Here is a 22,504-nt window from a genome sequence, read left to right on the forward strand (position 1 = left end):
TCAAATGATCCTGACACACAGCTGAGAGCAGCAGAACTGGAAACGGAATCTAGATCCTTTGACTAGAGGCCCACAGAATTGACAAGAGCAGGAAGTTGGGGGAAAAACTTGGAGAAGAAATTGAGTGAGGGGATGTGCAGCCAGCTTTACAATAGGTCACCCCCATCCCTTGCTCTGAACAGGATCCAGGAAGCTTGGGTTCAGAGGCAGGTCATGGGAATAACGTTATAATTACTGAGTGAAACAGCTGTTGAAATGAGCCGCAAACATTTTGGCTCCCTCCTCCCTTTAAGAATCCTGTATGCTAGTGGTTTCCAGTCCATGTTTCTAGGAGCCTTTGAGTTTGTGAAGCTTCCTGAGGGCTAACACGACAGCATGGTGGACACATCTCCACAGTGCCACGTTCATCTGCTTTAGATATTGGGCATCTGCATGAGATTTAATTTGAAGAAAGAACATTCTGCTACTTAGGAAAAGTTTTTGAAAATCATTATACAGGACTATTTAACCTCTTGCCCATTGAGTTCTCCAGGACATCTGGATAATTTTCAGCCAAGGAATTTGCCATTAAAAGAGGTAAACCGTGACCTGTACTGACACAGAGGGAGCTAGGAGCTGGGGTAATGATCAGGCTTAAGACATAGGATGTAGACACCACAGAGACATGGTCATCCAGGGTCAAAGGAGGTGGCCCACCAAGGTTGAGAGGGTGGGAACTCAGAACCAAGCAGGACCACATCAGGGAATGCGTGGGGTGCAGAAAGAAACTGAGAAATAGACGTCAAGGATTGAAATTCCAGGTTTTTCTCACATGGACACCAGAATTCTAGTAGTTTCTGATGGTTCAGATTGGGCATCACTTCCAGGAGCCTCAATGCACCAAGTTCAACTGAAAACAACACCAGCCACATTAAAGAGCATTGAGTCTTGTCTTCTGTTTCTACCTGTTGCTCTCATAAGTGTGTGAAATCAGCATTCAACCCTGTCTTACTGTGAGGCTTCCTGAACTCTAGAGATTCTACTGGTGAGCCTGGCTCATTTCAGGTCGGGATCTGGGGACTAGGTAAAGAGTTAGGAACAAGAATGGACACAGGTTCAAACTGGATATGAAGATGACTAAATTTAATCATAAGCCATCATCATCACTATCCTGAACCTGTTATAGAAAATCAACCTTTTTTTTTTTTTTTCACCACAAAAGAAAAATCAGAGATCTTGTCAGAAATCACTTTGGGGATTCTGAAATAAAGACATTTCGGAAGCATGAAAACATGATCATGTAGCAAGACCAGCAATGTAATTGAATACTATCCTTTCCTTGACCTTTGTATCATAGAAACAGCAGCTAATATGCAATATTACCTTGGAGAGGAGGGTAGGACCTTGGGAAGTTGAATCCTGGATATCCAAGGGTTTGAAGATTGAGGTGGAGCACTGGTCTGCCCATAAGTTGTGCACATTAATTCCTGAGCACTGCAACCACTCGGCCTGAGCCATCCCCCTGGTAATTACACCTCCCCGCGGCAGCGCCCCGAACTCAATGTTACATTAGGCAATTGTGGTGAGCCTGTAACCTGATAGCAGCACATTATGTAGTTATGTGGGAACTCTGGTTTCTGGAACAGATTGAGGTTCCCAAGCTCTGGTCTTGTGCTGTTTGGGCGTGTCTTTCACGAAACACTCCTTATGTAGAAAACAGACTAAAACACCAACACAGTCTTTGGGATGTTTCTCAACAGCAGCATGAAACTGACCCGTTTCTTCCAAAGGATTCTTGCCAAAAAGGAGAAAAGTTGCTAAAAACAATAAATAATCCTCTTCTCTGACATTTGTCACCTAACTTGCTTAAATACTGTGCTTTTGAGTAACTTTTTTTTAATAAAATGTAGTAAAATAGTTATTCGTCACTAATGCTAGAGGTACTTTAATTTCTTGTTTCCTAAAGAACCCATTGAACCTGATAGGGAGGCCTAAATGTAATGTTACAGATTTAATAAATGAAAATGGGTGGGGAAAGGTACTGAGGGTTGAAGTACCAGTTTTCACACTGCCCGTGCCTAGTTATCCACCCTTGATAGAAGCTGGCTTCCAGAAAAGAGGAACAAACGGAAAAGCAGCAGATTAGAGAACCCACTCTATCCTTCAAACTGAGGGACTTGTCATTAGGCACTTACAGAAGAAAACTGAGAAATTGGGTGTCTCATCCAGTGGCAGCAACCTTATCAGTCTGGACTTTGCGAGCTGTGCTCCCATGTTCTCAGCTTGAGGATTCAGATGATTTATGGGGACTTGGCTCCACCCATCAGATATCCTTGCAGGTTACTTCTAAAGCCACACCGGGTAAGTTGGAGAACATGGATTTACCATAGACCAGGTGGAAGTGGGAGCCTGGGGCAAGGAGAAAGGAGAGTGGACAGATGAAGAAGGAGAGGGTCATTGGCCGAACTAGGAAGGGAGGGCAAGGACTCAGAAAAGCACGTGAGGTTTTACCTATCTCTCTTGGGCATACATAGGATAATTTTAGGCCTGATGTGACACATGAGATACACAATCTGAGAAAAGAGAATTTTGGACAATATATCTAACGCCTGTATCAATGATTTGGCTTGGTCACATGAATGAGTAAGTACCAGGTGCCCAGCATAACGAGCAAGACCCCTCTTGGCCCAATGCCCTCGGAGCTCCCTTGTCAAGCATGACTGTGCCAATGTGTGGGATGTGTGCAGGTGACACACCTGAAGGCCTGTTTCCCATCAAACTCTAGGGGCAGGTATGCTGGCTTAGTTCCACCACATGCCCGTTGGCCACTCCCTCTTGAAAGGGCTAGGGAACAACCTGTGATGCCATATCTTAGGAGTTTCCAGAGGGGAGATTTTTAAAGTCTGGGATGATGTTGCTTCAGAATTATGGGCCAAGAGCTTTCCCATAAAAGAATATTTCCAAAGGAAGGAGAGTGATGACTCAGGTATGCAAATTCTCACTAGAGGAAATTTCCAAGAATACCTCAGATCATAGACTATTATGTTTTTCTGACCTATAGGTTGTATTTTTTTAATTTTTCATTTCAAATTAGCATCTCAATATTTATATTTTTATCAAATCCAGTGCAATACTATAGCCCCACTGTTTGCTAAGAGACTTCAGCTGGAAGGAGCAGACCCAGGAAGCCACAAAAGTACCCAGTGGAGCCACACTCCCTCACAATGTGCAGTGGGACCAGAGTGGGCTCTGAAGAAGAAGAAGGCAGGCCAGTGACCTAGAGTCTAGTGAGAAAAGAAGAATGGTCCAATTAGATCCCCTTCCTAAAATTTTGGGGCATGGGCAACTGAGATATTGACTTAGCTGTGAGAAGTTCAGGGAGGCGGGGGGCTGGGATGGCCATCTTGAGACATGCACTAAATGAGAAGATGACAGAACAGATGTGGAGAAAGGGAAGGGGAAGGGAAAGAGGAGAGGAGAATACCCCTCTAAAAAGTGTGGCTTGGGTTCCTGGCAACATTCCAAGTTCCATGAGTTCTTGTGGTGCCTCATTTTGTGTTTTGGAATTTCTGTGACTCTTTGCTTCCTAACCCTCACAACTCCCTACCACCACTCCCAGCAACTCCCCTTCCAGACTACCACCTCCCAGAGGGGGCAGGCTTTTCTGACTCTCTGTCCTTCCAACCATGAGCAGGAATGCCTGAAGAAAACGTCTCTCAAACTCCACCTGGAATTACCTCTAAAGCCACCAAATCAAGAGAAATACAAACTATCAAAAAAAGAAGAAAGAAAATATAAGTGAAAAAGGAATAATCATAAATTAGATGTAAAAGATCTGATCACTATGGAATAAATGTTAAATTTAAACTTTGAAGTTACAGTTTCAACTACAAAGTGTTCATACTGAAGAAAAAAAAGAAGAACAAAAGAGGGCAACCGGTGAGCAGAACAGGAAAAGGCTGAAAAAAATTTTTAAGAAAGAGTGAACAAAAGAAAAAAACGAGAGACAACTCAGACATTCTTTCCACAAGAAGAAGTGCCAAAAAGGGATACCTACTGTGTGCTCCTTGCTTTACACATGTTATCTTGTTGGATTCTCACAAGCAGCCCTATTTTTACGGGAGTGCAAACATGAATGCAAAATAGGTAAGTTGCCAAGAGAGCTCGAAAGCAAAAAAGAACAAAATCCCTTGTCTGGCTGGCTGCAGAGCTGATGTTCTGAAGGAAGAACACGTTTGTCTGAAGAGTCTCCAGTCAGGCAGGCCTCTAAGAAAAAGCTCATAGGTGTCAAGGCTAAGTGCCGGAGAGGCGGCCAATCTTTAACAAGTTTTCTCACCTGGAAGTCTCAACAACAAAATGTTGAGGATCCTATTCTGTCGAGCGTGTGCAATTGTTGGGACTTTCCATGCAGCTGGATCTTATACAAAACAAATCCTGGCCTGAGACACGATTACCACGAGAGACAGCTGTGGGGTGGGACCCGTGTGTAGCCTCATCCGAGGTCAGTATTGAGCAAACAAGATCAGGGAAAGAGGGCACATCTTGTAAAAAACCCTGGGTGATACTTGCCAGAGGAGGAAACTGCCAGTGAGAACAGCACAGCCTCACTGTGGCTACGATAGTAGGTAGCCTATAGTGCCCGGATGTAGGACATTCACCGGTGGGGGGAGTCCTTGTTTTCCTTACATTTGGAAGGAAGACTTTATACCCAGCACAATTAGGAAAACAAGACAGCTACAGAGTTTGAAACAGAGTTTCCAGTGACTTTGTTATAGATGGCCCAACAGCTTTGAAGCTCAAAGCAGTTTCTTAACCCTTCTCCAGAAAGTGATGACATTCTGGAAGATATCCCTGCTCTATAAGGGAGCGCATTTGAAAGCCGAAAGACCAGAGCAAATTATGCTAGATTATATACTGCAAGCTCAAGGCGGGCAAAAATTAGGACTTGGAAATCCTGACTGCCAGGTGAAGGTTTTGTGCTTTGGTGCCCTTGTTTTATAACACCCAAGGGGTCTTGTATTATCTCTTCCTTATTCACTCATTGGTCATATATATATATATATATATATATATATATATATATATATTGAGATATAGATGCCTGAGATGTGGAAAATACTGTCAAGTGCTAGAAAATTCAAAGAAGACAATCTTAGCCCCTGAGGGCTAATGTTATGTACAGCAGCCTTCCATTGTGGGACTGGGAAATACTACATCTAAATTCTCCATTGTAAAGTTGGGAAAATAGAAATTATTCTATATAAGTAAAGTAAGTGTTTTGTGAACATAGAAAGAAAATTACTTTGGTCAGGAGCAGTCAAAGAATGCTTCATGAGGGGAGGCAAAGAATAAGTAGATCTTTCATAGGAGAAAGAAAAGTAGATTCCAAGTAATAGAAATTGTCTATGCATGGCTTTGAAAACAAGAAAGAGAAGACATGTTTGAAAAATAGCATCTAACCCCCTATGCTTGATTGTTGTTCCAATCTTAATTGGAAAAGTTACCAAGAGTCAAATCATGAAAAATTTTGTGTGCTAACAGGTTAGAATTAAAGTTGGAGGTGTTACAGTTCTAAGAAAAATTTTAGAAAGGGGAGTGATATGGTTATGTTTTAGCCTTTTAAAATAAAATAATTATGATTCAAAATAAACGTGGAATGGGACGCCTGGGTGGCTCAGTCGGTTGAGCGACCGACTTCGGTTCAGGTCATGATCTCATGGTTTGCAAGTTCGAGCCCCGCGTGGGACTCTGTGCTGACAGCTCAGAGCCTGGAGCCTGCTTCTGATTCTGTGTCTCCCTCTCTCTCTGCCCCCCTCCCCCCATGCTCTGTGTCTCTCTGTCTCAGAAATAAATAAAAACATTTTAAAAAATTAAATAAATAAATAAACATGGAAAATTAAAAGGAAGCATTTATTTTTTTTTTTTAATTTTTTTTTCAACGTTTATTTATTTTTGGGACAGAGAGAGACAGAGCATGAACGGGGGAGGGACAGAGAGAGATGGAGACACAGAATCGGAAACAGGCTCCAGGCTCTGAGCCATCAGCCCAGAGCCTGACGCGGGGCTCGAACTCACGGACCGTGAGATCGTGACCTGGCTGAAGTCGGACGCTTAACCGACTGCGCCACCCAGGCGCCCCTAAAAGGAAGCATTTATAAAACTCCCTCTACAACCTACTGAAAATGGCAGTGAGGGAATTAAGGAAGACATAATCTCCAAAGACAAAAAAAAAAAAAAAAAAAAAAGCTGTTGAGGAGAAATCAGACAAGACTCTCCAACTGCATTTTGAAAGATGGAAAGCCAAAAGAAGAGGAGTAGCTGACTGAGCAGAGAGAAACCTAGTAACACCTAAACACCTAATAAAATCTAAGAGGAAGCCAAGAAGAAGCAAGATGTGTTGCTTCAAAAAAATTTTGAAAAGGTCAGTGATTGATGGTCCCTGATATTTATGAAGATGAAGGGAATGGAGAGGGGCCAAAAACAAAAACTTTTCAAAATCTGCGTAAGTTACAGATCCTTCCCTATGCCTCACAGCTAGGTGAGTATCTCTCTCCTGCCCTAGTAAAAAGCAAGATATTTGCTCTCTAGAGATGCTGAACCAACATGATTCTGGACTCAGTAATAGCTGGGAGCTAGACAGAAATTGGATGAAGTGAAGTCCATCATTCTGAAGCGTAACACTTCCCCAAGTTTCATGGACTTAGCTTCTTAAGTATCCTTCCCTTAGCTCCATGAATGTTGACATTCAAGTTTATGCTCCCCATGGACGAGACTGGCAAGATACTCTTAGAGAAAATGACCAGCCCCAAAAGAAAACTGACATGGTGATCACCAAACAAAATGCCTGGGTCCCACCTCATCCCTCTACAAGAAAGCCCACCAGTCAGTATGTCCTACAAAGGGCTTCCAATAAATGTTTTATTCCTTGACATCTCAATGTAAACAGGCAGCCAAAGATCTCCAGATGTATGAGGACATTCTCTAGTATGAAAGATAGATTTAAAAACCCAAGCAACTACAAAAAAATGGGAAAAAAAAAAACATGGAGGAAAAAAAGAGGCAATCCAAGAGAAGAATCCTTCAAAAAACTCTTACCAATTAACAGTTATTGCATCCATAAAACAAGGTACAATAAAAAGGAGATAATAAGTGAACAAGAAAAATCTCTAAACATTACAAATATAAAAGTAGAAATATTTTTAAATGAATAAAAGACTTGGCAGGTAAAGTTGAGAAAGCCTTGCAGAAAGTAGTACAAAAACATAGTGATGAAATATAACAAAGTAAAATACCCACACCAAGCATATCATTATGAAATGTCCATATACTAGGGATATAGAGAAAATCCTAAATATGTCTAAAGAGAAAAACCGTTCACAATGGTGCTGGATTTCTTAACAGTAACACTAGAAGCTAAAAGAAAAGAGAAATGACTTCAAACTTCCAAGGAAAATAAGTTCTTTCTCCCTAGGATTTAAATACCTGGCCAAACTTTCATTTCAGTATGACATTAGAACAGAAGTATTGATAGATACGGGAAGTGTGGTAGACATTACTTATGTTCACCAGTATTTGTTTCTCCTTTCCTTCCTGGTACCTGGAACACTGTACTTCCCGGACCTCTCCAAGTTAGGTGGGGTCATGTGTTCTAATCAAGTAGGTATATGCAGAAGTAATGTGTCATTTCCTGGCCAAAGCCTTGAAGAGGGACCTATGAGCTCCATGTTTTCTGAAGAGGCCTCCCGTTGAAATAGTGGAGCCATAAGACTGAAGCATTTTGGATCACTGAATCACCACATGAAAGACAACTGCCCTGGAGGGTTGCCTGACCTCCAGCAGACTTGTCTGAGCCAGAAGAGACTTGATATATTAAACCATAAACATGTGAGGCTTATTGTTGCTGTAGTGTAGTCTAGGCTAACCTAACACAAAACCTATCATAAATATTTCCAACTGCACCATTTCTCAAGAAGTTAATGACTATCTGATAGCCCAGCAATTCCACTCATGGGTCATATACCTAAAAGAAATGAGTGCATGTGTCCAACAAAAAGATGGAACGGGACTATTTATAGCAGCTGTATTTATAACATCCAGATACTTTAAATTCATACCACATACCACAGCAAAACACAAACAAAAGAACAAATTACTGGTATATGCAACAACATAAATGACTCTCCCAAGCATAATAAGGAGTAAAATTGAGCCAAAAAAGAGTACATACTTTTTGTTTATTTACATAAAGTTCAACAACAGACAGAACTAATTGATGGTGATAGAAGTTGCAATAGTGGTTACCTCACTGGAGGTGGTGTGATGGTGGAGGACATTGACTGGGAAGAGGCATGAGCGAGGTCTGTAGAGTACTGGAGATATTCAGTATCTTTATGGTGCTTATATGAATAAATATTCAAAAATTAAGCAGGCAGGACACAAGTTGGGTATACTCTACTATATGTTTGTTGTACCCTAACTGAAAAAAAAAAAAATAATTAAGAAACTACTGGAGACTGTGATTCATCAAAATGAGGACATAAACCAAAAGTAGAAAATCATGGGATCCAGACATAGGAAATCCCCAGAGTACAGAGATGAAGGGAATTGCTAAGAAGATGGTCAGTCCCAGGATGGCAGCTGTACAGCAGGCTGGAGAGAAGTCAGCCATGACTGGAGCCAGCCAGAGCCAGAGGGATAAAAGATAGAAGCATCTAGAAAAAAGGAAAAAGAAAAAGAAATGGATAAATTATCTTAGTGTTTGATTCCATTTAAGGGAGTGTTACTGTTCTATCAAAGAATTGGTGATAAATTAATGATAAACATATAAAAAAATAAGCAACAACAAAAAAAGACGCTATTCTTAATGAAGTTAGATAAACATGCTACCATAGTACACTGTATGGCTGAGCTATAATTTAGCAAAATATTGCTTTAGAATTGCATTGGGAGGCTAGGAAAAAGAAAGGAAGCTGGGAGGAGTGTGCAAAAACTGAGTATGCTAAGAAAGCCGAATTCTCTTCAGCTGCAGAAAACCAGTCGAATGCCTACATTTGAAAAAAAAAAAAAAAAAAGGAAATAGCCACATGCATATTATTTAGAAACACGAAAGTAAAGAAAATAAGCCCTTGCAAGTGTTTCATTCGACTTAAGATGGAGAAGCGTAGGCAGAGGACTGCTATTTTACATTGTACACCTTGTTGTATCATTGACTTCTAAAGCTACATGCATGAAATATTTCACCACCATGCTGAAGCAATTAGAAAACATTTCAGAAAACTCCGAGATCTAACATAAAATTAAATAACTTATTTCAAAGCACATTTTGATTCCAATTAATTTTTTAAAGACAGATTTATAGTACCTAGTAATTTTCATTGGTAGAGGAGCGGTTTGTGAGAGGTTGTAAAATCATGCTGTAATCCTTTCAGGGATCCAAAAAGCTGGGACGTCAAACTCTGTCAGCCCCAGGTGTTTGCTTCAAAGAAAATAGGAGTCATGAGAAAAGTACGTTCTATCAGCTTATCAGCTCTTTCACAGTTAATAGCAATGATAATACTTGACAGTGGTTTAGAATTTTTAGATGTAAGCACTTTGGGTCACTATTTTAAATCCTGGCTGTGCAATTTAAATGTGCTTTTTTAAAAAAAATCAGGTTCTGTTAAAGGGAGCATGGTCCCATTAAAACAAGGCAACCTGTGCCTAGCAGGGGCATGTCCTGCCACTTCTGCAGGGTTATTAGAGCCACCAATGTGGGGAAAAACAGGTAGTGTTGTGTACGTTAAGATGGCTAAGAGTAGCAAGTAGCCAAAAAAATTCAACTCAAAATGGGTTAAACCATAAAAAGGAAATATATTCAATCATCTAAAATGCTCAGAGGTAGAGATACCAGAGAAGTCCGCATCAGGATGCAACAAGGATGCAGTTCTCTTCTGTTGTTTTGGGCTTTAAGAGACATTGGTTTTAAGAGACTCTTGGTTTTAGGAGACATTCTGCCAGCACTAATGCTTCCTCTTTCACGCCTGCTGGGAAAGAGTGAGCCTCTTTGATAATTCCCACCAAAAGTCTCGAATCTGCTTGCACTGGGTAGGCTTGGGTCCCATGCTTACCATTGAACCAAACATTGGCCAGAAGATGAGATGCAAACAAGCACCAGGTTAGCTCAACCTCCCTGGACCCACACTGATGCTAAGTGGAGGAGGGGAAATGGATGGAGACCAACCATAAATGTCTCCAAAGATACTTAAAAAGGAAGAAAGCTCAGAATGTGTTGGCAAGTTGTACATGGACTATCTTAAGATTATCGTGCAGCCCATATATTGTCACCTCCAAATTCTTATTTTTAAAATTTTTGTTGAAACTTGAGAGAAAGCCAACAAGAGCAGGATATATGCAAAAGCAAATGGGGATAAGTCGTCCGCAGGGAAAGCATTTTTCTCCTACTAGAATAAAGACTAGGAAAAGGCAATTCTATGGTGATATAAAGGCTTTAGATTTTTTGACTAGATCTAGTGATCTCAGAACAATAGTTGAACCCTAAGAAAGTGCCTAAATCAGGGGTGCCTGGGTGGCTCAGTCGGTTGAGGGTCCAACTCTTGGTTTCTGGTCAGGTCATGATCTCACAGTTTGTGGGTATGAGCCCTCTATCAGGCTCTGTGTTGACTGCTAGAAGCCTGCTTGGGATTCTCTCTTCCTCTGTCTCTGTCTCTGTCTCTGTCTCTCTTTCTCTCTCTCACAGTAAATAAATAAACATTAAAAAGGTGGGGGTGCCTAGGTGGTACAGTCAGTTAAGTATATGACTCTTGATCTCGGCTCAGGTCATGATCTCACAGTTTGTGAGTTCAAGCCCCACATCTGGCTCTGTGCTGATGGCACAGAGCCTGCAGAGTCTGTCTCTCCTTCTCTCTGCCCCTTACCTGCTTGTGCTGTCTCTCCAAATAAATAAATATATAAATATATAAATATATAAATAAATATATAAATATATAAATATATATATATAAATATATATATATATATATATATATATATATATATATATATATGTATTTCCTGGGGGAAAATCATAGTATAGCAAGCTAAAATTGAAGAGTAGTTGTGGTACATCTGAAAGGACTTGTGCAAAACATCAAAATATGTAGGATTGGATTCTCCCAAGATTCCTAGATGGAGTTATTTATATTCAAAAAAGGATAATAATGTCCATCTTACATGGTGTTCATGAAGATTAAAACAAACTATTTGTTTTAAGTATGTTTGAGGAGTTAAGCATGAAGCAGTGAGGAGAATATGAATAACTGTTGAAGATTGAAAAAGCTACCAAAGTTCATAATTTAAGATCTTTCTTAATTTTTGACATAGCAGTAAGTCTGAGAAGTGTTACACTTAGCTGTAAGTAAAAGGCACTTAAAATGTAAAGATGTGTAATTGAGTGCAAAATTACACTACCTTTGACTCCTTTTATTACAACAGAGACAGGCCTGCATGTATGGATACTGACATGCTGTTTCACCATTGCACCTATTGGAGGTCCATTAAAATTGCAGCCCTAGTCCCAGGAGGGAATAAATTGCGTCTGTAATGCTGGCCTTGCAAACTCAAGTCAATGGGTGATGGAAAATGCCACTCAGTGGAAGAAAAAACACATAAGGATTCCATAATTTCAACAAATGTGAAAAAAACAGTATTCTGGTGTGCATATGTGTTCGAGAGAGATTGAGTGATCATTTTAAGATGTCTGAATTTTGTCCTTCTCATTCTGTTTGCATTCCTTTGGTCAATGTTTGTTGTAAATACTGTAGCTGAGTATTTGATCAGCATTCTTATTTAGGCTGGACTGCTGCCACAATAGAACCATAGTCCTCAATTTGCTCTACTATTAATCAGATTATTTATATTAATCATATGACCTTTTAGCTCATTGGCATTATGAATGCCAAACAATCTCGGGTGCTTGGGTGGCTCAGTCAGTTAGGTATTTCACTCATGATTTTGGCTCGGGTCATGATCTCACAGTTTGTGGGTTCAAGCCCCAAGTCTAGCTCTGTGCTGACAAGGTAGAACCTGCTTGGGATTCTCTCTCTTTCTCTCTCACAAATAAATAAACAGGTTTTTTTGTTTTTTAAATTGCTAAACAACCTCAAATATGGTGGGAGTGAACAAGACTACTCTGTGAGCATGGATTGCATTCATCACTGGTCAGTACTTTACAGAACACTAGGTGTATTTTAGGTGAATTTTTAGTTAGATTTATTTATTTATTTATTTATTTATTTATTTATTTATTTATTTATTTATTTATTTTTGAGAGAGACAGAGTATGAGCCAGGGAGGGGCAGAGAGAGGAGACACAGAATCTGAAGCAGGCTCCAGGCTCTGAGCTGTCAGCACAGAGCCCAACGCAGGGCTGGAACCCATGAACTGCGAGATCATGACCGGAGCTGAAGTCAGATGCTCAACCGACTAAGTCACCCAGGTGCCTCATAGACTAATTTTTAAAAAGGAGAGAATAAAGTGTCAAATGAATATATTTCATGTTGCCTAATATCTCATTGTATTCTCTCTTAAATGGGTACTTAACAATCGTTTTGCAAAATATTCTCTAGATTAATAAATGCCCTAAAGCAAGTTTTAAGTATATTTGTAGCTATTACAAATATGAAGAATTTGTAACAGCAAGTTCATGAATTCTTGTGTATTAAGGTGGTAAAACTAATCACAAACTAAATTCAAGATGTATTTCCGGTGCTTCCGTGACATAGCAAATCTGACCCCAATCCCTCAATTCTCTGCAAAGTTTCTCGTCAGACAAATGTGACGGATGATATAAAAATGGCCAAAGTTTGTAAAGACATTACCGTCTAGCTTCATAATAATAATTATGATAGTAGATCCCATTAAACACTGATCAGGGACCAAGCCCTGTGCTAAGCATTTTGCAAAGCAAGTTTATTTACTCTTCAAAAACAGTAACATGAGCAGTATAATTTCTCCCATTTTACCATAAGAGGAGATTGCAGCTTGGAGAGGATAATTAACTAGCCCAAATATACAGGTGGTAGGGGGTGGAGCTATGGTTTGCCTCCAGGCAGTCTGAATTCAAAGTCCATACCCACAGCTACTCTACAATAGAGCTAAGACTGCCAACACTTTATGGGTTTTATTCTGGGCTTCCATCTTTTTCACTTGAAGGGTGTTTCTTTAAAACATGCCAGTTTTTAACTTTTAAATACTTTTCCTGTTATTATGCCATATTATAGCTTTCTATTCAAAAGTGGAAAAGGTAGGGGCGCCTGGGTGGCTCAGTCGGTTAAGTGTCCGACTTCGGCTCAGGTCATGATCTCACAATCTGTGAGTTTGAGCCCCGCGTCGGGCTCTGTGCTGACAGATCAGAGCCTGGAGCCTGTCTCAGATTCCGTGTCTCCCTCTCTCTCTGCCCCTCCCCTGTTCATGCTCTGTCTCTCTCTGTCTCAAAATTAAATAAACGTTAAAAAAAAAATTTTTTTTTTTAAAGTGGAAAAGGTAGGGACACCTGGGTGGCTCAGTCGGTTAGTCTGACTTCAGCTCAGGTCATGATCTCGCGGTCCGTGAGTTCGAGCCCCACGGTCAGGCTCTGTGCTGACAGCTCAGAGCCTGGAGCCTGTTTTGGATTCTGTATCTCCCTCTCTCTCTGACCCTCCCCCATTCATGCTCTGTCTCTGTCTCAAAAATAAATAAACATTAAAAAAAAATTTAAAAAGTGGAAAAGGTAATAAATTGATTGTATAGATGGCTCTGACTTACGATGGTTTGACATAGAATTTTTCAACTTTTCAATGGTGTGAGACAATACAAATTCAGTGAACTTTGAATTTCAATCTTTTTCCAAGGTAGCGATATGTAGCCTGATACTGCCTTGTGATGCTGAGCAGGGTCAGTGAGCCACAGCTCCCAGGCAGCCACAGCATCAGGAGGGTGAACAACTGCTATACTTGCAACCATTCTGTTTTTCACTTTTAATACAGCATTCAATAACCTATACGAGATATTCAACACTTCATTATAGAATAGGCTCTGAGTTCATGCTTTTGCCCAGCTGTAAGCTAATGTAAGTGCTCCGAGTATGTCTAAGGTAGGCTAGGCTAAGCGCTGATGTTTGGTAGTTGAGGTGAATTGAATGCCTTTTCACCTTATGACAGGTGTTTCAGGAAGTAAACAGCATCATTAGTTGAGGCAGATCTGAATTTCATTTTTATATCTATAAAAGGAAGACAATAAAATAGTGTTTTGGTCTACAGTGGAAGAAAGCATACGTGTGTGGGATAAATGCAATACATTTTGATGATATTATTTAAATCTCTTTAGATTCTCTTGAACTGAGTTTATAGCTCTGTGTTTCAGACCTTTACAGAAAAAGTTACCCAGATCAGGATGATGAATGTGTCTTCAATCCTCAATTACTAACCTGTTACTGCCTATCATGGGCTCTTTATGAGAATGGTATTTCTAAACTAAAGATAAAAAACTGTTTGATAATAATATTTTTTTAAGTTTATTTATTTTGAGAGAGACAGCGCAAGTGGGGGAGGGGCAGAGAGCAAGGAAGAGAGAGAGAATCCCAAGCAGGATCCGTGCTGCCAGTGCAGAGCCCGTTGTGGGACTCAAACTCACAATCCGTGAGCCCATAACCTGAGCTGAAACCAAGAGTCCAACACGTAACCAGCTGAGCCGTCCAGGCACCTCTTGATAATAATATTTTAATCAAATCCCACCTACTTCAGATATTTGGAAAATTGTTGTTAGTCGAGATGTGCAGAAAATTACCAGAATTATTCCTACATGATTATAAAAATTTATTCTATGACCCCTTCAAATCAACCCAACCCACTTTCTTCATGTTCCAACTTCAATGTTTCAAGATAAATATTTAGCAGTCGCCAATTTTTAAAAGCAAGAGGTGTTCATCACAGTTTTAATTGTCATAATTAAAAATATTGAAAAACAGAAAATAAACCAAAAGACAGAAAAAAAATGCTATCAAATAATCACCCTTTAAAAAAAAAAAAGTGCTCCTTGGCTGGTACTTGATTTCAGTGGTTCTTATGTTATAGAATCCTCCTGACAAGCATTTAGATCTGGATTTGTAAAGATTAGGCCATAAAGATGTTTCTGCTCTTCATTTACTTGGAATAGCAAAACCACTTCTGGCACATAATGTGTGCTGGTTTGAAACTGTTTTGTTGCTTTTTTTTTTTTAAATATGAGTTACTTAGAACACAGTAAATAAAAGCACTACATCTTTGTATAGCTAGGTCAATTTGAGGAATTATGTAGGGCTAGCAGCAACAAAATGTTCAAGTATTCACTAGTTTCATAATTTCAGCAACTTAGTAAAAAAAAATCTGTTCCTATTAATTATTTGTGGTGTTTGGGGAATAAATATGCTGATCATTCTTTTGCAACTCTAGCATGTATGCAACAGGACCCTTTTTAAGATTGGGACCCTATGAGGTACTAAAGCAAGCATTCACTTCTCTCACGCTTGAGGTCACAAGTTTTTGCAAGTCAAAAAGGTTGAGCATGCCAAAAACATCATGCCGCACACTACCAAATAAAAGAACACTGTTATTCTTACAAGGAAAGGTTTGACAAGACAGGAAATAGGCAGGGTAAGAGAAGTTTACTTAATACTGAGACTTATTTAACCATCGTGAAGCCAAAATACAATGACAGTTAAAAAAAATAAACAAATAGTTGTTACACAAAACAAAACCCCAGGATACATGGTCTCTAGTGGAACTGATTATTAGATTTTTAGCAAGTACAGGAAGCGGATAACCCCAGAGAACCCTCGCAAAATTTCTAGACATCTTCCCTGTTTACTTTGGTCACATACCTTTCCCTCAGATAATGTAGATTAAAACAGTTTTAATTGGTGGGTTGAAATTTGAACAAGAAAAAAAAATCAGTCTTAAAATGCTGCAAAAGAATTTCATTAAAGGGAATCATTTTAAAAGTTGCGTTCTCCTAAAAATGAAGAGGGAGGAGGAAGAAAAAAGAAAATGGAAGATAGGAAAAATCTAGCTGTTCATTACAATTTTCCATTTTTTGTTTAAACACAGCAGGAGGGCAAAGCTGCTGGCTTTGCTTCATCCTTGCAAATGCCAGGAGGGATTATGCAAACCCCACAACCACCCAAATCTTATTTAAAGTTATAATCATTGTTCTCATTTAATGACTTTTGCCTGCTTTCACTCAAATATTGCTGCATCTTGTTTTCTGCCAGTTTGGACCCACTGGGAGTTGTCAATTCATAATTGCAGATAAACCTTTAAAACAAAAAAAAAAAAAAAAAAAAAAAAGAAATACTACTTTCACAAAAAAAGCAAACATCAAGTGACATCTAGTGGATGTCTGCATATTATTTTCTAAGGCCTCTGAGTAGCAATATATTCAACAATATGTTGTCTTAACATTGCTTACAGTTTTTGTTTCTCAGGTAAAGCCTCTGTCTTTTCCTAAGACAGAAAGACAAGTTATTAAATAGGAAAGTTGCCATTTTCTCTTTTTTCTCATGGTTTTCTCAAAGAAAAAATAATTCTTTTCATTAGTATGTGAATAACAATTCTCAAGATAAAACATCATGGACATAACTCGTCTGTAACTCACACCATAAGCGTGCAAAAAAAGTCATGGTATATCCAACATTGGACAAGTATTTGGGCAATTATCCACTTTGCAGATGGTTCTTAAGATGACATTTCAAGTCCCCAATTCCCCTGTTTATCTATAATCTTAAAGAACCTTATTAACTTAACAAATCTATATTTAGTTCAACTATGATCCCCATCTCTCTTTAAAAAAATTTTTTAGGGGCGCCTGGGTGGCTCAGTCGGTTGGACATCCAACTTCAGCTCAGGTCACGATCTCGCGGTCCGTGAGTTCGAGCCCCGCGTCGGGCTCTGGGCTGATGGCTCAGAGCCTGGAGCCTGCTTCCAATTCTGTGTCTCCCTCTCTCTCTGCCCTCCCCTGTTCATGCTCTGTCTCTCTCTGTCTCAAAAATAAATAAACGTTGAAAAAAAAAATTAAAAAAAAAATTTTTTTTTTAATGTTTATTTACATTTGAGAGAAAAATAGAGTGTGAGAAGGCCGGGGGCGGGGGGGCGGGGGGGGGGGCGGGCAGAGAGAGACACACACAGAATCCGAAAGCAGCCTCCAGGCTCTGAGCTGTAAGCACAGAGCTGGACGCAGGGCTCGAACCCATGAGCCTTGAGATCATGACCTGAGCCCATGCTTAACTGACTGAGCCACCCAGGCACCCCCCCCATTTTTTTTTTTTTTCCTTTAAGAATGCTGCAGGAGAATTGTGCAGGTATCTAGGTGCACTGTCCTTAGATGGGTAATTTTTTCTTGTTCATCACAGATTATTAAAGAACAGTGACTTAGCCAGCGCTACACAGGGAGCAGTTGAAAACTTAACTGGGATTGGGATTGCCTAACAACTCCTCCCTAGTGATGTCAGGTGTCTGAAAGGGTCGTGGAGAATAAATGATTCGCATTGGTTGTCTAAAGACTGCATTTGTTAAAGAGACAGAAAGGGAAATGATTGAGGAATTAAAAGATGGTGTTTAAATTTAGTATTTTCTTTCCTTTCAAGGAAAGGAAACTTGGAATACGCAACTGTAACCCAAAAGCCAGCTGTCTGGCTGTCCCGAAGATTTCCAGTCTTTTAGAGTCACTCTTCATTTTAATAATAAAACACACTCACCCACACCCACAGAGTCCTGCATGAAGGCCTCCTCTGACTTCCTGTAGAAAATCTAGCATCCCCTCCATCCCTTCCAGTCCTCCAATCGTTTCAAGAATTCTTGAGAGCCCTGCTCATTCTTAACCTCATCTCTGCATCAAACCTCATATTGCTGTCTCGTTCTTTACCTACTGTGGCCCAGATGCAAACTTTTCCGTATTTTGTGCTCCCCCAAAGCACCCACCAACACTAAAGCGGTGTGTGCAGTCAACTTTAATGAAGTTTGGGTAAGAGGAGGGAAGCTGCGGCCCTACAGATGGCTCAACAAACAGATTAAAGTAATCGGTGCAGTGATACAATGTCTGGGGTTTGTTTCAAAATAATTCATTGGGGTTGGGGATGGGGGTTATAGAAGAAACAAAATCAGCTATGAATTGATCATTGTTGAAGGGGGGTGAGGAGTACCTGGGGTTCATGCATTTTACTTATGCATATGATTGAAATTTGCATAATATATATTTAAAGGAGCAAGTTCCTAGGCAATCTCTGATGCAAGAAGTTTCTTACCAGCTCTGGTCCCTTCTTCAGTTAGCCTTCTGCATGAGCTTCAATGCCTCTCACTTCTCAAGCTGCCCAAGCAAGCCTTGAGCTCTGGGACCCACTCTAACACCTAGGGAGCCCATCAGAATGATGCTGACTCCTGAAAACTTAAGAAACCAGTTTTCACCCCAAGAGGAATTCTGCTCAGGTTTTACAAAATACCCAGCTCAGGTAAAAGTGACACAACTGGCATTGTGCCTGGAGTATACAGCCTTTCGAAAGGTTAGTTCTCTTCCTTCTACAATTTATATTCTAATCGGAGTTCTCACAACTGATTCTAACAAAAGTTGACACAGATAATTATGTCAGGACAAAGCAGTTTAAAAGATGATACTCGGTGCCTACAAATAAGTTTTGGAAAGAAAGCGCAAGGAAAATGTGGCAAATGGGTAATTATATTTGGCTTCTAACCAAAAGATGTTCAGTGTATACATTGTGTCACATAGAAATAAAACTATCTTTAGAAATAAACACTGTCAGGGGTGCCTAAGTGGTTCAGTCATTAAGGGTCTGACTTCAGCTCAGATCATGATCTCATGGCTCATGGGTTTGAACCCCAAGTCAGGTTCTGTGTGGACAGCTCAGAGCCTGGAAACTGGTTTGGATTCTGTGTTTAAGTCACGTCTCACTCCGCCTCCCCCGCTCAGGCTGTCTGTCTGTCTGTCTGTCTCTCTCTCTCAAAAATAAATAAACATTAAAAAAATGAAAAAAAAAAAGAAATAAACACTATATTTCTATTACTAAGCCATACTGCAGTAGCCAAGGGCTAGGCAGCTATGCCTGAGTCTCATCAGGGATGCACTGGAAGCCTGAGAGGTCTAAACATACCTTCCTCTCCCCAATACCATTAACTTGGTGGGAGGGGAGGGAGGCACATTGGCATGGAGCCCACGTGGTTAACCAGCTTCTCTCTTACCTTAATCAGCATCAACTGGGTCCTTTCACTTAATTTTGTCTGCTTTAGCCTAGAAAATGCAGGCTTTGCTTAGTGCAGCTCTGAAGTCACCTGAGATTAATGTTCAAACCCCCAAAAGGTGTGCTTATAAAGAGAGGACGTGAAGTTATGTAAGGAAAAAGAGTTTGCACTTCACAATGCATGTGCAGGAAGAATAAGAGAATTCACTCCGGGTGATGACGCTAATGATACAAAGTGGAAACTGTTGTGCCCAAAAGAGAGGAAAGGGGTTCAGAAATTTGAGGATGGGGAGGGAGAAGTAGCTGTGGCTTCTGCAGCCACTTGCCAAATGCCTTTGAGCAAGGGACTCGGAAAAGTGAACGTGTTAGCATTGGCATGTGCCATTGTCCCCAAACACATGTGAGACGATGTCAGCACTTACTTCTGGCACTAAATTGAAAAAAACACTTCCTCTCTTGCTGCCAGCACCATTTTTTCTTGCACTCACCCCTGGAGTTTGTCAGTTTCCATTCCAAGGAGACCCGACAATGATTCCAGGGAGACTGGCTAACATATTCCAGTGAAATTGCTGGCGGACAGCGTGAGACGGGCATGGGGATAAGTTTAGGCTGAAATGAATTAGGAAACATTTTTAAGTTACCCTTTGAAGTTTTTATTGCCTTATCATCAAACAGCGTCTCTTCTTTTGCTGTATATTGATTTTTCTGAGTATGAAAAAGTGTTTCATCTCTTCTATGATAATCAAACACAGTCTCAGTTCAACGGGCACCCTCTTTTTTTTTTTCTGAACCGTGTTATTCCACATATCATGGAATTATCCCACACTCTCCCCTCTACAGGACCTTTAGACAGCATTAGTCTTCTTCTAATATGATTTTTCCTATCATTCCCAACAATATAACTTTTCCATGCCAAACATAGCTGCAGGGGATTATATCATTATTTGCCTTTGTTCTGTCAAAGTAAATTTTATGGGAGCTTCCTGTCGTGGGTGCTGAGCTATGCTACTATTTGTATGCTACTATTGCCTGCCTCTCTAAGATGGCAGAAAAAAAAAAAATCCATGTCAACTAAAATTTAAGCCATTATATTGCCTTGGGTGGCTCAGTCGGTTAGGCATCTGACTTCAGCTCAGGTCATGATCTCACAGTTTGTGGGTTCAAGCCTCGGGTTGGGCTCTGTGCTGACAGCTCGGAGCCTGGAGCCTGGTTCGGATTCTGTGTCTCCTTCTCTCTCTGCTCTTCCCCCACTCTCTCTCTCTGTCTCTCTGTCTCTCAAAAATAAAATAAAACATTAAAAAATAAATAAGTAAATAAATAAATAAATAAAAGTTAAGCCATTATAAATCCCATGGGGGTTTCAAACTGGAACACACTTGGGATTTTATTTCCCTCTAAGTATAATGCCCTTTCTAATACTCAGAGTGAACGGACTTGCCGAAGACTATTTTGTCACAATACTTCCCCCCTAGCCCCTGGCACGTTGACGAAAAGTTTATTACTTTCCCACACACTTGTATATATATATATATATATATATATATATATATATATATATATATATATATATATATTGGTTTAGTGTTCACACCTGAGGGGAAAGTTGGCTTAACTCTTTCCTAGGTGGAGAAGGGGTATTAGATCCCAAGTCAGGAACCCTGGAGTCTACTCCTACAACTGCCAGTTTGGTTGGTTTTGTGACCCCAAGCACATGATAGCCTCCCTCAGTCTCAGTAGTTCATTTGTGATCTAACAATGTCTCTAGTCTCAGCAAGTTTCATTCTCAACTTTGTTTTTATAGTTTCTTAGTTTTTCTCCATCCTTTGTTGTCCTCTGTGTTTATTGCCTAGCTATTCTGGCAATGGCCTCTTAACCTCATTGTCACAGACATTAAATTAATATCAATCTTCCTGAGGTTCAGCTCTGGGGTTGTTACTCTTTGACCCAACTCTTCCACGGCTGGCCATTGCTTCCCTGGCATTTAGGACCCCCCAGAGCAGACTAGCAACCTCCCATTCCAGAACAGTCACCAGCAATTCCTACCAGTCCTTTGTACTCCACTCTGTTTGCATTTAGGTTTTGCCATTTTACTGAATGTGCCTTGTGCCTCTTTGTATTTTCAAAGCATATCACATATTGCACTGATTTCTGTATTCATCTTACTTCCTTTACTAGATGTTAACTTCCTGAGGATAATCACTACCATTTATTGGCCAAATATTCTTTGCTATGGACTGTGAGATACTTTACATCCATGATTTTTAGATTTTCTAATAATGTAAGGTGGATATTATTATCTTTATGTTTCAGATTTTGAAGACAGAGACTCAAAAGTGGTTAAATAATGTCAAGGTCACATAGCTAGCATGTGACAGCTCATGTCTAGAAAGTGTCATCTAGAAAAACACTAAATTGAATGAACCATGATGCTCACACTTGCCCAGCACATGGATGGTAGGCAAATACTGTATACACATGAATTAATGAGTGAATGATGGTGATTTTGTACCTTAAATACAGCCCCTTCACTTTAGATAACTGCCACCAGGTGGCAGTAGTTTGACACAGCCATACAGTCTGGTCTCAAAATTCACTAAATACAATAGGAGAGCCCAAAGGGACCCTGCGGATTATCTAATGACTCTCCTTACTTTATGCTAAAAAAAAATTGACCAGCTATAGGTCACTTTATTTGCTCAAGATAATTTGGTTAGTAAAACAGCAGAACTTAAACTCGAGTTTAAAATTCCCAAAGCTAGTGCTTTTCTATTATACTAACTTGTATGTTTTTTCTTCAAAATTTGTAATTTATAGTCATAATATTCCCACATACTTTCAACATTAAAAATATTCATTAAAATAGTAAATATAACCAAAATTAAACAAAGATATTTTTATCATAAAATTTTAAGATTTTTTCTTAAGGAAATACTATAGTTTCCATGTTTAAAGATGTTAAAATACAAATAATGCAAAAAGGGAACAATTACTAGCAATCCCAACAGCCAGAGATAATCATTATTTTGGTACTTTTCTACCAGAGGTTTTTAACTCATCTGTAAAATCCATTGTTGAAAACTAGGAGTGAACCAAGATATAATTTAGTAACTTGTTAATCTTTAATTTTCTCTAATATCTTACTTTCATAAAAAGTTATTACATGTTTTCCTTAGGAGACGTCTTGGATCCTTTTAAAATTCTCCCAACTTAACCATGTTTAGTTGCTCATAAAGGGAGACCATTTTTAATTTCTTTCTCTCTTTTTCCTTATCCTTCAGTGAGAATTAC

General features: G+C 39.7%; 1 protein-coding gene across 1 annotated transcript in view; it reads right to left on the reverse strand.

The window, feature by feature from the left end:
- Positions 1–8,194: 8,194 nt before the first annotated feature.
- Positions 8,195–22,504, reverse strand: part of DUT (deoxyuridine triphosphatase) — a 31,799-nt gene continuing 17,489 nt past the window's right edge. Inside the window, exons 7-8 of the transcript XR_014137804.1 lie at positions 9,341–9,454; positions 8,195–8,690 (exon numbers count right to left, since the gene is read on the reverse strand). The gene's annotated coding sequence lies outside the window, so the exon portion shown is untranslated. The remainder of the gene's footprint in view (positions 8,691–9,340; positions 9,455–22,504) is intronic.

Source organism: Panthera onca, chromosome B3 (genome assembly GCF_046562875.1).
Source record: "Panthera onca isolate mPanOnc1 chromosome B3, mPanOnc1 haplotype 2, whole genome shotgun sequence".
NCBI lineage: Eukaryota > Metazoa > Chordata > Mammalia > Carnivora > Felidae > Panthera > Panthera onca.